The sequence below is a fragment of the Anser cygnoides genome, chromosome 9, assembly GCF_040182565.1.
Source record: "Anser cygnoides isolate HZ-2024a breed goose chromosome 9, Taihu_goose_T2T_genome, whole genome shotgun sequence".
Lineage (NCBI taxonomy): Eukaryota > Metazoa > Chordata > Aves > Anseriformes > Anatidae > Anser > Anser cygnoides.
Window position 1 is genome coordinate 12,480,912 of NC_089881.1, and position 17,445 is coordinate 12,498,356.

Here is a 17,445-nt window from a genome sequence, read left to right on the forward strand (position 1 = left end):
TGCTAGCAGCCACGCTTCTGGGGATCGTGGAAGCATATCGTGATTGCAGACACACAAGGAAGGGCTTGTGCACTCGTCTTCCCAGTTCTCATTGCCCTTGGGAGTTGGGTTTTGCTAGGGGTGATGTGCAACGCAACCATCCACTGCATCGACAGAACAGATTTGCATTTTCAGAGCAATTCCAGAACTTGAATTCAAGACATGCTTAGGAAAATCTGTGGGGCCAAGGCTTCAGAGGTGAGAAAAGCCTAATTTGCTTTTGAAAATGGGACTCGCTTTTAAGCAGGACAATGCCTAACTGCCTACTCTAGCATACTGACAGCTTGCTCAACTGCATGAGAAGACTGAGACAAAGGTCGGGAATACTCCTTCCTGACCCATAACTGAAAACATGCCTGCCCTCTTGCCTTCCTCTGGACTGTGGTTTGTGGCACTCCAGACACCTCAGTATGCTTCCCAAATACAACGATCTCTTCAGAAACTTAGTCTAGAGGAAACAGTAGGGAAAGTTACATGCAAATAAGATGTTGTCTGCAGCTTCATGGTGCTGAGGCCGGTGTAGCCTGCCAGGCAGCAGATTGCAGAGTGCACTGCGAACAGCAGAAAAACAAAAAGCCTGGCCGAAAGCTGAGGAACTTTCTGGGTGAGACTCTGGGATTTCATTGTCAGCTTCTGTTGTTCGGATTTGATCAAAAACAAACCGGTATGAGAAAGACCACACGCTTATCAGACATCCCTGCAGGTTACACCACTAGAAAGCCATTTCACTGTTAGTGAACTGCCTGCTTGGATTTTGCTTTTATTTGTAGGCAGTTTTTAAAAGCACAGGATCATCAGAGGTGGGCTAGGGCCTTTGCAACTTGCAAAAAAAAACAACAAAAAACCTGTCTCATCACAGCCATTCCAAAGAGGAAGAGAGAAAACGATTTCTACAACACATCTTTGTTTTCCACTAATAACTGTGTTTGGACCTGTGAGGCAGCCGGTGTCAGTGGGAGTTTTTCCTCTGAATTACCTTGGCTCTGGCTCTCACCTGTACTTGACATTGGCTGTACTGTTCCATTAGCATTTAATGATAGCTCTAACAGAGAGGGTTTACACTGATGCTCGCAATCTACAAGAAGACATGGCAAGAGAAGAAGGAAAAACTGAAATAATTACACTCCATTTTCATAGAAGAGACTAAAGCACAAGTCAGGGACAGTAAGTCTCAAGTACAGTCACATTGAAAATCTGTGCCAATGTGGAGAAGTTGATCTACACCTCCTGGTGCCAAGTCAACATATGCTTAAGTTCCCTGGTCAGACTGCCCAGTGCCTGCCACCATAGTTTCTCCTGGTCTATATTCTAGTCTGTCAATACTTACACCTAGGTATAGAAGCTTCTGTTACGTGTTGCTTGTTAGTGAAGATTAGGACATGGGTCGAGAGTCAACTTTGGAGTAACTGTTGGTGAGGGGGCGCCTTTTTTGCCGAACTTCATTCTTGAAGCTCATCGGAACTGGAAATGTAAAAGTCTGTTTGCTCTGAAGACCCTGTTCTGTGCTGGCTTAAATTCATGTTGAACCTGTCCTATTAAACCTAGCCTGCTCAACAGTGGAATCAGCGAAAATCGTCATGTCTTCAGGAGGTTTTGTAATAGATCCTCTGTTTTTTTTCCTTCTCTTCCAGGAGTCAGAGATTAAAGCACGTCGTCACAAAGTGCAGAATGGTGATTGGTTGTTTCTTGGGACTTACCATGTTGTGTACTAGCTACGCTGAAATGTGTAGGAAGTGTTCGTGTTTGACTTCTGCGTTTTATAGCAAACAACTCCAATAACTGCATCTCCCAGAAGTCTCTGCATGCCTTTTTATTAAGCAACAGGAGCTCTGGCTAAGGGTAGAGCTTCTTGACTGACAGTGCTTTATTCTACAGCTGAGCTTTGCCATAGGTATTCTGGTTTTCTCCAAGTGAAAACAGAAAATCTGACAGCTACTTTCCAGAAACTGCCCTAAAAGAAGGCCAGGGCATTATACACAGCCAAACCCAGGTACTCTGAATTCTCTGCTAAGAAATGTTTCTGCCAAATATACCCCACTGAGATCTGACCGACTTGCAGCAGTAGAGCACCACACAGGGTAGTGTCATTTGCTGTTGCTCAAACAAGCCAGAAGCAAAATATCTCTCAGCAGAACAAGGAGAAGGCTAGTATGGAAGTGTGCCTCAGAAACGCCTCTCTTCATCTACTGCTTTGTATTAATTCTCCTTCTTTTCAAACCTCTGCTCTTCCATATAACCTGTGGACCTGGATTTTTATTATATCTTGCATTTACTCTTCTGCACCTCCTGACATTTTTTCTCACAACAACAAATACTACTTTAACTTACCCAGTTCTCCTCCATCGAAATTGCTGTGTCAAAATTTCTTTCTCTTTTACAACACTGTGAGTTAGGACAGGACCTATGTGCAGTGTGATTGAATTGAACGTCAGACACAGACATTGAAGCAGAAACATTTTAGGCCTGGAAGAGGAAGAACACAGAATGAAGCATCTAGCTTCAGCATCCAACTTGTAGAAGTAAAAGGAGATGGGCACCTCAGAAAATATGCAGGAAAATCTCTGTCTAAGCAAAACTCTCTAGATGGTGTATCAGCCTGAAATAGTTCAAATATGAATCTTACTGGCATGCAGAGTATTTTCCTTCCAGCCTGCACCTAGGTTTTCCTCTTGTAGAAAGGGTGCAAAAGATAGAAATGTATGCCTAGGTTTAGTTAAGAAGCATCCCTTTTATCCCTTGCTGCTAACATGGTAACACAACAGTGCTACAGGGTCTGGCAGCCTGAACTTTGCCAAGATAATCATATTGAAATTGAGTCAGGGCAAAAGTTTTCTCTCTTTTTGTTTCCTTACTGTGTTGGGTCTGGAAGTGTTTGCAGGTTGTTACAAATGACCAGCAGAATGAAAATTGTAAAGATTTTTATTTCAAGCACTGAAGGTATTTTTCTTATGTTAATATGTTGGGCCAGCACTGGAAGAAACAGCCCTTAATTAGAATGTCATGAAAAATGCTAAGGTAATGCCTATCTGTGCAGTAACTGACAAACCTACAGAGAATAAAGCTCTCCGTACTGTATGTTCTTTGCATATACAAAAGCTTAACAGACAATTACTTGACAATTTCTATATACCTTGCAGAAAGCATTCACCAGAAACCAGTGATGGGAACAATCAAAGTCCAGGCAAGGAGCCAGCGTGCAACTGATTTTTACAGCGTGTGGATCAATTGCTAAAAACCTCATCTCTATGAAAAAGGCTTCAGAGCAGACAGTAAGAGCTCTTTACATTACTTGACCCATGATCTAACAGCAAACCAGAAATTGAAAGTTCTGTTGTTGTTTGTATCACAGTAGTTACAGAGGCTTGGGCATCCCTGTGCACTGTATGTATGGGAACTGAGACAGCCTTTCCTCACTAACTTATCATTTAAAAGACATGGTACAAAAAGAGTTAATACAACGCATCTCTGAGACTGATTTACCAGATCAGGTGCTGTTTATTTACTTGGAATAGATTGATAAATTGGCTCCAAAGCAGAAATCTATTTTTCAAAACCATTCAAGCAAGAACAATAGATAAAGTGATTTCAAGGACTGTGGTTTCACTGCAGTTTTATTGTCAACTGTGCTTGTATTTCAAGGTACATTGTCTGGTTTGCAACTCTGCAATAGCATTCAGTAAATATCCATGTCTGCAAAGAAATTAATTCAGCCAAAGACATAAGAGTTAAGGCTGATTTTGCAAACATTCTTTCCTCAAGTAAGTGTCTGAAAAAGCTGCAGACCTTCAGAAAAATGTAACATCTGTGGGACGTGAATTCTTCTTGCTATGTTTTGTGTAGTACTAGGGTACAAGATGGGCTTTGGACTCAGCCAGGCCCTACTATACGTAAGAAAAAGAATAATTGCAGAATAGGGACTTAGAAAGTTGAAGGCATATCAAGAGAGTTCATGTTCCAGCAGAATTAGCACAGTTGAAAATCTAATAATCCTAACTCAGGGTATAAAAGGTGTCTACTTCAGGTACTGACTTCACTGGGATTACTCCTGTTGATAGGCATCTGTACTGAATCAAAGCAGCTGGTTAGGCAAATTAGGCTGGTTCAGTAAGAAAGAAAAACCCATCCCCACTCCTCATGTTCAGCATTGATTGGCTCCTGCAGACTGGAATCTGAGAACACCTCTGAGATTTGGAGCTGGAAAGGGATCTCCATATAGCAAATCCATGTATGCATAAATTCATCTTCCTTCTGCATCACTTAATACAAACACATCAGCATATCATCTATACACCTGCCCTAACTTCTCTGAAGCTCTACGGTATTTCTGTCTAACCAGATCAAGCTTTAAAATCACAGAATCACATAATGTTAGGGGTTGGAAGGGACCATGACAGATCATCTAGTCCAATCCCCCTGCCGGAGCAGGAACACCTGGATCAGGTCACACAGAAAAGCGTCCAGGCGGGTTTTGAATGTCTACAGAGAAGGACACTCCACAGCCCCCCTGGGCAGCCTGTTCCAGTGCTCTGTCACCCTCACCGTAAAAAAGTTTTGTCTCATATTTAAGCGGAACCTCCTATGTTCCAGTTTGCACCCATTGCCCCTTGTCCTATCATTGGGTGTCACCGAGAAGAGCCTGGCTCTGTCCTCCTGACACTCACTCTTTCCATATTTATATTCATTAATAAGATCACCCCTCAGTCTCCTCTTCTCCAAGCTAAAGAGACCCAGCTCCCTCAGCCTCTCCTCATAAGGGAGATGCTCCACTCCCTTAATCACCCTTGTGGCTCTGCACTCTCAAGCAGTTCCCTGTCCTTCTTGAACTGAGGGGCCCAGAACTGGATGCGATGTTCCAGATGTGGTCTCACCAGGGCAGAGTAGAGGGGGAGGAGAACCTCTCTCAACCTACTAACCACAGCCCTTCTGCTACACCCCAGGATGCCATCGGCCTTCTTGTCCACAAGGGCACAGTGCTGGCTCACGGTCACCCTGCTGTCCACCAGGACCCCCAGGTCCCTTTCCCCTTCGCTGTTCTCCAGCAGGGCAGTCCCCAACTTATACTGATGTCTGGGGTTGTTCTTGCCCAGATACAGGACTCTACACTTGCCCTCGTTATATATCATTACATGTCCTTCATTACAAATGTCCTTTTCCCTGCCAGCCACTGAGCCACAGTAATATGGTAACTCCAGTGCTGACAGAGCCTAAATGGAACCGACCAAGTTATAAAGCATAATAGAATTTCCTGGAAGCTTCCCCAAGCCGTCCCCATTTGTATAGATAGAAGCACAGATTTGCCAACATATTGGGTGTCTAGAGAAGCAGTTAGGAATCAATTTTATAGTCTAAGGAATGTGCGGCATCTTCCTTCTTAAATTTCTAAGGAACTTTTCATACATTTCTATGATACCAATTCATCCCATCAAACTTCAGATACTTCATTTAGGCACTGTGACAGTGATGTAGTTGCTTTAGATACCCTCTATAATCTTTGGAAGACAGACAGGCCTCTCCAGACAGCGTATCCACCCCCCTCAGATTCCAGTCACTCCCTAAGGGTGCTGTTGTCTCTCAATTGAATAAACAGAAACCCTTGAGTGATCCTGCTCCTAATCTGGACATGTAAGGGGCTTGCATCTAAGTGGAAAAAATCTGGATGTAAGTTTCTTGCTGTATCTTGAAGTGTTTTGAAAATGTCCAAGATTACTTCTTACTCGAGGATCACAGAGAGCACGGCTTCACTCATTCTCTTTGACTCAAAGAAAACATTGGCTTCGTCTTGTCTAAATAGTGCCTGTAACTGTCACTGCAGCTCACCTCAGGTGATTACACAACAGAGGAGTAGTCATTTCTCCAGAGCTTGCCTAAAGCTCTGTTAGCTGTTTCCTTGGGGGAGATAGAAGGGTTTAGAACGACACATAGTGCTCCCATTAATATTGTACTGCCCTGCAAGAGCACTGAGCTCCACCCCATACATAAATAATGCTGGCCTGATTAAAAAGCATATATACCTTTGAAAAATGCTGGAAGGCATTACTATTTATATTACCCTTAAAATGTACATAGGCAGGTGACAGCAAGTTCTCTTTCTGTCTCTGAGTCTGCAAACTTCATTTTGCTGAGTGGGATTCCTGGATAATAATAATTCCTGGAAACTTCTGTCTTTGAAGGCAGGAAGCTATCATTGCCAACTTGTGTTGCTAATTGACTTGCATGCTTCTCTTTTGTTTTTGTCCACTGAACCTCTGTATGCCATTAATGCCCTCACCCCTAGCCTCTGTGTTTGGAATCACGAGCAGATGATGACAGGAAGAGCTGTAAATTAGACAGTCTACAGCAATGCCCTTTCCTTATGAGACAGTAACAAGCATCCCCAACAGTTAGCTTAGGAACTTGTCAGTTTTCCTTTATACTTCACTCATGGAGCATGTGTGGGAATAAAACACATCCTCTTGACATCTAATACAACCATAACAGAAATACAACGTGGGCATCAGGTTTTGCAAATGGACTTTTTCCAGTTTACCTCAATGCACTTGCCCTTATCAAAACTTCATTGACCTAGGAACCCTTTGCTTTCACACAAAATAGATGCAAAAATGATGCCAAGTTGAAATAGGAGCCCCATTTTTCAATTATGTCGAAAGACTGCCAGCTGGGGAAGAACAGGGTATCTCGTTCCCGGCGTCACTCTTTATACCACGAAGCTGAAGAAAAAAATCATCGCTGCTGGAATCATCTCTGCCAGCCTCAGCTGGCAAGGATCAAGGTACACACTGAAAGGATGGAGACAGTGGCCTAATTATTTTCGTGTCAGTGATACACTGAGCGGACTCAGTTTACCAGGGAATAAACAGAGCTTTCAAGGGGTTGGGGACAGCTGAGGAGAATGCTCTTTTGATATAAATCTTCCAGCACTCTTGTCACATGCATAAGTGCTATGAAAGCAGCATGTATATGGACGATGGTTGCTGCAGCTCAGAATACATTACTGATCTCTTTACAAACTCAGTTTCACAGGAAGAATAGATCCAGTGTAACAAAGCCCATCTTGACTCACTTGCACAGAGACGGGTTCTCACTCTCAGAGCTGTCATGGTGAGGTACAGTTGGTACAAGCCAGTAATGCTTCAAAAATGCCTGACACCACTTATCTATACAGAAAACTTGTAGAAATACAACCCTCAGAGCCTATGCAGTCTACGAATATGCGCTTATTAGTAACTTGTCCTTATTTGCCATGGACATGTTTGAAAGTAATTGTTTAGGTGGATAGCTGATTATTTTGCTTCCAGATTTCGGTTCACTTTAAGACCTGCACCCACTTTAGGCTCTGCTTCATATAGGCTGCAGCTCAGCAGAGTACACAGCAGCTGCAGCACCAGCATTCACTCTCTGTCCTTGGTGTCTGTGTCAGGTTGTACACCAGCTACAGTCTGCTGGGAGCCAGCTGGCTCCCGGGGCATGCAGACGTGGGCACAGCAGTGCAAGTGCAGCTGGCTGCACTCGTGGCTCCACGAACAGGAGCTGGATTGAAGCATGAACCAAGAGCAGTGTCTGCCGTGACGACCCCACTTTTGAGGGTTTTGTTTTGTTTCATTCTTAATCTTTGCTACTGTAAGTTACTAAATAAGTAAACTAAAGTAAACTAAAAGTAGTAGTAAAGTAAATTTTAGTAAGTAAACTAAAATTTTATTAGAGACGGGCAGAGACACTCACTATTTACTACTGACAAAGCAATTACAATAGGGCAAATAGAGAGTCATCTAACCCAGAATTCAATTTATGGACATAAGGTACTACTTTCATACCAAGACCAGTTTACAAAATCTAGTTACTTCAGAAAATAAACTAGCATCAAGAAGACATGAAGAATTAAGAGTCAAGGTCCCCAGAGCAAGCAGAACATCCTCGTAATCACACTGCATGTCCAGCTGTGCAAGCTATGAGAGCACCCAGCACTTGCAAAAAAAAAAAAAAAGTGTGAAGGATTACTTCATTTTGCGGAAGTAATTGTCAAAAACCAGCAGTGTGTAAATAACCAGGGTGAGCAGGGAATAATAACAGCATTGCATACTCCAGGGGTTTAGAAAAACATGAAAACTTTGGGTTAATATACAAACCTTCTTGTTGCTAGTTGCAGACTTGACACATTAGCTATTCACATGAAGCTTCTGAAAAAGTAGTAATGTTCTTATCCTGAAAATATGACATATTTTGCTTGGTAGAATGAACTGTGTTCTAGGTACTCCTTCGACTCCTTAGATCCATAGCTGTAGGAAGAACTTCTGCTTAAGATTTTTAACACATCTGCTAGCTAACTCAGAAACTGAAGTGTAAAATCCAGGGCACCAGAAGATTTGAAATATTCTTAATTTTATGTGGTGGCTTAACATCAAGTATGAGAGAACACAGACAAAACCACTGCTTATATCAAGATAAGCAATACAGTATTTTTATTTCATTAATGCCTTGTGGATCAGTCTCAGTGAAGCGTCACTCTGCACAGAGCCACAAAGCAGAATAGCATATTGTAAATGAAGGCATCAACTAAAGAATGTATTTTCCTGTGGTGGAGGGCTATGAAACATGAGGGGTTTCCTTAAATGTAGCCTAACTTCATCATAAAAATGTTTTCTGGCTTGTTTAATGAGAGAGGTAGCCACAATAGGATTTTTCAATGTGCAGCATCGGGATAATGTAAAATAGCCCTATTGAATGGAGTTTCACTATATAGTACTTCCCTGGATATTACTCAACAGTAAGAGAAACGTAATTTATGAAGGGGGGGGGGGGGAGGCATGTTTACCTAGCAGAAGTTTTATCTAGATTGGATAGCATGAGAATGGTAATTGAAAATGAGGGGGAGGCCACTGATTTGGTAGGTTAGGCTTTGCACTGAAAAGTGACATGTATTCAGAACTGTCCAAACCAGACATAGGTAAACTCCATTTCCCTGTACTTACTCACATCATGTGGTCAGCCTTGTGGCTAATGGCTAATTAACAATTAAATAATTGACTCTTGCTGTTGGGATTGGTGACACAGGAGCAGAGGATTGTTATGAGCAGGGTTTGTCACAGACAAATCGTGTGGCAGGAGGCCTGGCAGCAGAGGGGACTAAGAAAGTTTTAGGTATAGGCTTGACAGAGAGTGAAGACAGGGAAGAGCAATTTTAATCATTTTTAGTGAGTGTAGAGTTCTTCTAATTCTAATAAAGTTCTGACAGTAGTTCTTGAAGAAACTAATTCCCTGTAGGTTCTTATTATCACATAAGTGTCAGCACTTGGCTGGATTACTTGAACTTTCCAAGCAGAATATATTGGTAGGCAAACAGGAATCATGGATGAGCATTACCACAGAGGAGGTGCAAAGAGCACTGGATGCTCACATTTTCTTTAAAATGTCATGGAAATGTCTGTCAGATAATTATCACTTTTCTGCAATAACTCCTCAAGCCTTTTGTCTCTGTCATTATAAGCACTTGGACTAGGAACTGTCAAGCTGAATTTATTAATCTTAGTGGATATTTCTGCTTTAAAGTGCTTCAAATGTGGATTTTAGTGAGACAGGTATCTATCAGAGCAGAAGTGTAGAATCATTACCATTTGAAAGGGTCTCAGTGTTGTTAATTTTAATAATTTTGAACTACTTCAAAAATGCTGTTAAAAGTGACAATGCTGAATGGAATTCAGCTGTCGAACGCTACAGCTTTTCAAAAAGAGCTTATGTCTCAAAAGAAGAAAACTACCAACTTCAGGGCTTTTGCAAATTGTATTTCTTTCCATATAGCAGTAAGGACACTTCTTTCCAAAGAAATAGTTGGGAATTGCAGCTGATGTAAATTGGACTATGTATGTCTATATAAAATGAACTCCTGGCTTATGAGCTGGTGTATATAAAGAAAGAACAAGCTTATTGCATAAAAGAAGAGTACCACCAAAGACTTTTAAACACTCATCCTAAAGATTCAGTGTAGAACCACGTGCCAGCAGCTCCTGGCCTGCTGCCTGCACTTGTTTGAATGCAGGAGTTGGTGGGACAAGGGAAACTGGTGTTCAGCTTCCAGACCCAGAGATGAGTTTGAGGTCAAAGAGGTGCAATTTTTACTGCATTCACAGTCAGGCTAGAATCAGGATTTTAATCACATCGTTAATGGAACTTAAAACCTATAGCGGCACGAGGTTTCACTCATTGATCATCAAGCCTTTGTGCTTGGAATGTGCCAGCCCAGTAGTGCAGAGATACCTGGCAAACGCTGGGGATCCAATAGGACATCGACAGGTGTAGCATGTGTGTCTGCTACGGACCCTTCTGAGGCTATGTTCATCTGTCCCAGAAGGGTTTTTCAGCACCAGAACGATTCACAGAAGACAGACAGATGGTACCATCTGTGTAGTCTTCTGATTTTCAGCCGTAGCGCTGGCTACAGTGGCACTGGATGCATCTTTTATTTAGGAATAACTCGTTCTGTTTATGTTGCCAACTGATTCACATTTAAAATTGTCCTAAAAATTCCCAGGGCCTGTGGTCGACTCCCTGCTTCTTTTGTGGTGCTCAGGAAGCTTGTTTTGATGGAAATGAGTCACATCCTTAGAGCATGCTTCGCTCATTACATTGCCAAAGCAGAAACAAAGCAGAAACAGAAGAAAAAAATGTACATGGGGAGAATTACCAGGCCAAATGCTTAGAAGTGACACAAAATAACTGGAAGCAAACTTAGAAGAAAAAGTGTTTAATAGTCACCACTTCAGCAAGCAGCATAGGAAAAATAATAAACTGGACTGTGCTATGATTCTTAACAACATATGCATCTCTTATCCTATCCTTATCTTCATTTGGTTGGATTTTTGAAACTTTGCATAGTATCTAACAATACGGTAAAACAAACTGATAATACTTTAGGTGAGGCAATTATTCAGCTACCAGAGGAATGTCAACTTTTGTTTTCCCCCCAGTAAGGGTTGTTTCAAGATGAAGTTAAACTAGCTTTTTATTTTCCATCCCAAGTTTCCATGGAAACAGCCTGTAATCATGATACTTGTAAGCAGCAACTACCCATTCAACTTCACACAATATTCAGCTACTTTGAACATTTTTGCCACAATTTTGACATCCCTGAAATGTCCAACAATTGTTTTCGTACATTTTTACTACCAGCGCATACAGTTATTTGGGGATATTTCTGTTCATGAAACCTTCAGTGATGTAGCAGCACTGTAATATGTACAAGCGTGTGTTGTGTGTGTACGTGCAGACACACATATATGCACATCATATATTTATGATGAACATCCTCTGGCACATCCCAATATAAATCTTTATTTTACAACTTCTTATGAGTGAATGCCATTCAGGCAAATTTCCATTTCAGAGATTTCTCTTGTGCTGATAATTTTAAGTTTCAGCTATTTTTCTTCAATTGTAGCCAAGAAGGTGGCTGTGGAAGAAATGAATATTTTGTCTTCACGGAGAAGACTCCTAAAGCTGTTTCACTGGAAAACACTGGAACATTTATTCTGTAGAGTACATGGATCGATGCCTTGCTGTCACAGAAATGGCTTTTTGCTGTCCTACTGTTAACTCAAATTTGGCCAAGCTTTAATCCTCTGAAAATTTTCAGCTTTTGAATACTCAGTCTTGCCTTGCTAAAATTCCTAGCTTAAATATGCTAACATTTCCATCCGCACAAAGCATTATTTAGTCCATGAGAACTCGTACATGCTGCCTGGCTGCACGTGCACCATCCCCAAGTGACTGAGTATACATCAGCCTAGAGCTCCAGATCTGAACGGCCCATGGTCCCCAATTGCCTTTGCTCAGGTCCTGTGTAGACTGGGGACGAGAACTGAAAGCAGAAAGAGAGAAGGAGAGGGAGAAGGACTCTCTTGTGAGACTCGCACATATAGCTAGCATTAAACAGGTACACAAAGGCTTTGCAGAGTAAGGATGCATTGCATGGTTTTAACAAAACCATTTTCCTGAATCTCCCAAATCGCATACCTTGCAAAATTAGTCAATCCTCTTCTATTTCCATCCATCCTATCCACCTTACATACCCAGAACATCTTCATCTGGAGTTATAAATCCAGAATATAGCTTTTGGTTGACCTGAGTGAGCGGTCAATATTGGAATACTGTCAGTTGTCTCCCGTTAGAAGAACCTGAGACTGGAGTAGGGTATTACTTTGATATAGCCCTTTTGATTTACAAAGAATATACAAAGGTCCCTTTCCTTGGACACGGTAGAAATTAAGCAAAGACAGTTGCTTTACACATACATCCGGTTTCTTTCAGTTAGCCCTTGGCCAGACAAGGTTGTTCTGGTTATAATCCCAAAGCTGGTCCTGATTGCCTCGTTAGCTTTCTTTGGGTTGTCTGTCAAATCCTCTGGTGTTCTTGCTGTCCAGGACAGACACGCACAGCGCTATCACAGTGTCAGCCTGCCTACTGCTGCACGTGCATGCAGCTGTCAGTGAAATCCCCTCACCCACGCAGCCTGGATTGCTGAGCACCGTTGTCTGCAGACTGTATTTTAGGTGGTGGCTCTTTCACCATTATGTTCCATAAAGAAATGAAAAGTCTTTTCCATTTTCCACAGTCTATCCCTTAAAGAAATATATGTTTCCTACATTTATTCTGCGTAAACGTCAACTGTTTATAACCATGGATTCCAGAAAGCAGCCCTCGCTAACCGGGAATAATTTTTAAGCAAAAGAAAAAATACCAACAGAAAAATCCCTGCATGTACACCAAAGTTAAACGATTACCTTGTGCAAAAATGAATGCACCGTTAACAAGAATTGCTAGCATCAGATGTGTTTAAAATATATGTAAAACATGGGAATAGCAGACAAGTATTCACATTTTCTTTTTCCCTTCCAAATTCTAGAAAAAAAATCCTAATACTTGCAGACATACTCTTGCCCTAAAGCAAACATTTTTGGTGATTTCTGTAAAAGTACTGTTACATAGTTTTCTGTAGGTTGGAGCATGGGCAAGGCTAGCTCACATCTGCCTGCAAAAGACTGCATAGACTCCAGCAATTAACTTCTTGCTGCTCAGTGCTTGTTTGCTGTGAATAGTATATAGAAGCTTAAAATTTGCCTCCATTTAGTGGAAAAGAAATGTAACCAGTAGAGTAAGGATTTCACCTAGTGGGTTTATATTTATCTGTGTGATAACAGAGTAGAGTTGAGCTGATTTGTGATGCCTTGATATTTAAACACATTTCAAATTCTGTTTTAATTTCATGCTAGTCTTTAATACTGTAATTCCTAGCTTTCAGATTTTTGTTTTGAATTAATATCAAGATTTTATCATGTTTTCTGTTGCATGCTTTCAGTTCCTACTGCAATGGAAATAGTGTTTAGTCTGGTTATTTAATTACATATATTAATTACTTTTATCAGACTGTGCTTTGGAATTAAGAGCCAAGTTGAATGCCTGTAAAAAACCAAACATGTAAAACATGGAGAGGGGAGAGCTGAGGCATAGCATACTTTCCTTATGCTAGCTATGCATAAAGTAGACATGCACCAAGTGAAAATACTTCTGATACTCATAAAACAGAATCAAAAGCAATGGTTCTGCTGGATAATGCAGCTTTCATTTCTGAGTTTGAGTTAAAGCTCTGCTACAGCTTGTGTCCACATGGATTATTTTTCTCAGAGGCTTTTGTGTACCTGATTAAAGTACCTATGATGGGCTTTGTCATTATGGAAATGGATGTGTTCTATACATAAACCTCTGCATAATTAAAATCCCATAAAAAGGGAGGAAAAACAGTGCTATTGAGAAAGGGAGAGAATCAGAAAAAATGTCATTCTGAGATATTTTTATGTCCTTTATGCATCAGCAGGGTTCTAGCAAATGCCCTTAGAAAATCAGAGCATGTTTACACATTTATTCATCCACATACCACCTATTCCGTTGTGTTTGGTACCCAAAGTATTTGATCAAAAAATACACTTTCCAAGACTTTTAATAATGGAGAGAGTTCTAAGGCCTTCAGATGGCATTTTGATCTCATGGAACAACAAAGTTAAAAAAAAATAAGGAGGAGGAGCATGAGAAGAGCTTCTGAATGGTGATGAAAGGAGTAGGAATGGAAGAAGCCAAAAATAAGAAATGCTCACAAATAATTTTATAGTATTTATCAGTCTCACTGAGGGCAATCAAAACTACTTTTCAGTCATTAAATCTATTTTTCAGTCAATATTTTTTTCCTTACAGGCTTATATGAGACTCTTCTGAACAATATAGACAAGCTGTTAAGATATATTCTGAATTAACATGACTCTCCACACAGCTCCACTGAAAAGTTGCATGCTAGAATGTTCTGTTTCCTTTGGAATTTCTGTCTTGGGCTTCTGAATCACAGACAATACAATTCAAAAGAATCGGGAAAAAAAAGCCAGCAAACAAAGTATTAAGAAGACAGTAAATAACCAACCAGCTATTTGTACACAAAGGTGGAAAACAGTTACCCAGGTGCAAGTAATTGTCATACTAGTGCAATAGCTTCTAGATGCCACTGGGTGGTGGCTATCCAAGACAGTTATCTTCCTCTTCAAGGCAACTCCATAGGTTTTGTAGGTGCACAGATTTCCAGAGCAGTTCAAACAATTCCACAAGACAGGTGGTAGCAGAGAAAATTCTTAGCAGTGCAGAATAATGGGGGAGTTGCAAGATTATGATTAAAAAAAAAAAAAAAAAGAATATTCCACAAAACATGAGAATTAATTTTGGAGCAGCTATTCTCTCTACAGATGGCATCTTTCCCTCTACTGTCATTATCATCACTTTCTTATAATTAAAAATCGAGGCATCTCCAACAGATGTATTGAACTGTCTAACATTATGTATGCTGAAGCATTTTTTATCATTATTGTGGTTGCAGTAGTTGACCTCTCATTCCCCACATAGGTCTCTCTCCTAATACCTGTACAAATCACAATCAAAGAAAAAGTATTGCGTTGTAGTGCTAGAGACCATAGTACCAAGTCACCATTATTCTCACTCTTGTCTAGATATTAATGTTGGAATTCTGTTTGTAATGTAGTTGTCGATATAATACCTCTCTGTACATTGTAGTATTCCTCTGCAGCTGACCAGCACGACTGATGTAAGCCAGTTTGCATTTCTGGAAAGTGTATTACAGTAAGTGGGAGGCATCTGAGCATAATTAGAAAAGTGCAAACTGTACTCCCTGTCATAAAAGTCAGCAAGCTGTGAATCAATTTGCAATTCTGCTATGGAGAACATTATCAGTTGTACATTTTGCTACGGAAACCATGACGTATGAGAGAAACATCAGAAATGTAAAGTCTTTGTTTTTATTATTTTTTTCCATCTTTTCCTATTTTTTTTCTCAAACACATTTATGTTTGTATTTTAGTGGTTGACAAGAGTATAACTAACATATGAGACTAATAATTGCACAAACCAGACAGTGATTAGCTTATATGTGTTGCCAGTGTGCAAGAGTTCACATTGCTGCTTTGTCATGTTTTTGTTTCAGCTGGAATATTTTCCACTTTACACTTTGAGACAAGTTAAAACTTACACTATAGGCATACTTTGTATAATGCTGTTTGGTAATGAATAGTAATACCCCTCAGGTTTTTATTAATGCACTGTGGGATGACAGAAAAGGGTGTTAATTGTACTGCATATCCCTGAGCATGGGAAATTTTAGTGAAACGAGTGAAACAAGTTCCCCAAGTTCATCCCCAATGGCCATCCATTCTCTTCGGTAATATTAGTCATGGTGCCTGTGAAGAGCACCTCTGAATTAAGGACACTGTTTGTCTCGTCTCTCCTTGTACAAATCTTTTGTTCAGGCTGCCTCCCAATGCTTACCAAGTCGTTTCCTTAACAGGTGTTGAATACTGCTGACTATTCATAGAATCATTAAGGTTGGAAAAGACCTCCAAGATCATCTGGTCCAACCATCACCCTACTACCAATGTCACCCACTAAACCGTGTCCCTAAGCACCACATCCAACCTTTCCTTGAACACCCCCAGGGACGGTGACGCCACCACCTCCCTGGGCAACCCGTCCCAATGCCTGACCGCTCTTTCTGAGAAGAAATGTCTCCTCATTTCCAACCTGAACCTGCCCTGGCGCAGCTTGAGGCCATTCCCTCTGGTCCTGTCACTGGTTATCGGCGAGAAGAGGCCGACCCCCAGCTCCCCACAGCTTCCTTTCAGGCAGTTGCAGAGAGCAATGAGGTCTCTCCTGAGCCTCCTCTTCTCCAGACCAAACACCCCCAGTTCCCTCAGCCGTTCCTCACAGGACTTGTGTCCCAGGCCCTTCACCAGCTTCGTAGCCCTGCTCTGGACACGCTCCAGGGCCTCGATGTCCTTCTTATAGTGAGGGCCCCAAAGCTGAACACAGCACTCGAGGTGCGGCCTCAGCGCAGCAGAGCACAGGGGGACGATCACCTCCCTGGTTCTACTGGCTACATTAAAATGACTCATCCGTCTCTTCATCCTGGTTTGGTGGTCTGTAACAGCCCCCCACCAGGATGTCTGCCTTGTTGGCCTTCCCCCTAATCCTTATCCATTGGGACTCTACCTTATCATTCCCAACCCCAAGCTTAACAGCATCGAAACACTCTCTAATATAGAGAGCCACGCCACTTAGTTGCCTGTCCCTTCTGAAGAGCTTGTAGCCATCCACTGCAGCACTCCAGTCGTGGCAGGGTCCCACCACGTTTCAGTGTTGGTGACTAGGTCATAGTTTGTCCGCCGCACGACTTCCAGCTCCTCCTGTTTGTTGCCCATGCTGTGTGCACTGGTGTAGATGCACTTCAGTTTTGCCATTGCCCTCACCCCAAACCCTGGCATTGCTCCACCAGGCTCATCTCTATTGAGCCTCATTTCCTCCTCATCCCCCTTTATACCTAGTTTAAAGCCCTCTCCATGAGCCCTGCCATCTCCCGGGCTAGAGTCCGTTTCCCCCTTTGGGATAGGTGGGACTCATCGACAGCCATCAGGCCAGGTGCTGAGTAAACCTCCCCATGATCAAAAAACCCACAAAATTCCTGTGACGGTACTAGCCTCTCAGCCGTGTATTGATCAGCCAGGCCTTCCAGGTCCGCTCAGTATCCCTCCCAGCCACTGAAGGGATGGAGGAAAACACCTCCAGCACACCCACTCCATCCAGTAACCGCCCTGATCCCCTGAAGTCCCTTTTGACAGCCTTCAGGCTTCTCTCAGCAATTTCATTGCTGCCAGCCTGAATTATCAGTAAGGGGCAATAAATGGAGGGGCGAACAAGGTCAGCAAGTTTCCTGGTACTATCCCTTGTGCCTTTTGCTGCGAGTGCAGGTGGTTTTGCACGTTGTGTTTTTAAGGGCTGACAAGATGAATTCTGCCTGGCCAGGGCTTAGGCGTC

The 17,445-nt window shown here is 41.8% G+C and overlaps 1 long non-coding RNA gene across 2 annotated transcripts in view; it reads left to right on the top strand.

Annotated features, from left to right (window-relative positions):
- LOC106039173 (uncharacterized) overlaps nt 1-14,518 on the top strand; it is a 44,900-nt gene extending 30,382 nt beyond the window's left edge. The window contains exons 3-4 of one of the 2 annotated variants that reach the window (XR_001209077.3): nt 3,177-3,308; nt 14,275-14,518. This is a non-coding gene — a long non-coding RNA (uncharacterized lncRNA). Of the gene's footprint in view, nt 1-3,176; nt 3,309-11,467; nt 11,645-14,274 lie in introns of those variants that run through there. The other variant, XR_001209078.3, reaches the window with a different exon arrangement.
- The last annotated feature ends 2,927 nt before the right edge of the window (nt 14,519-17,445 follow it).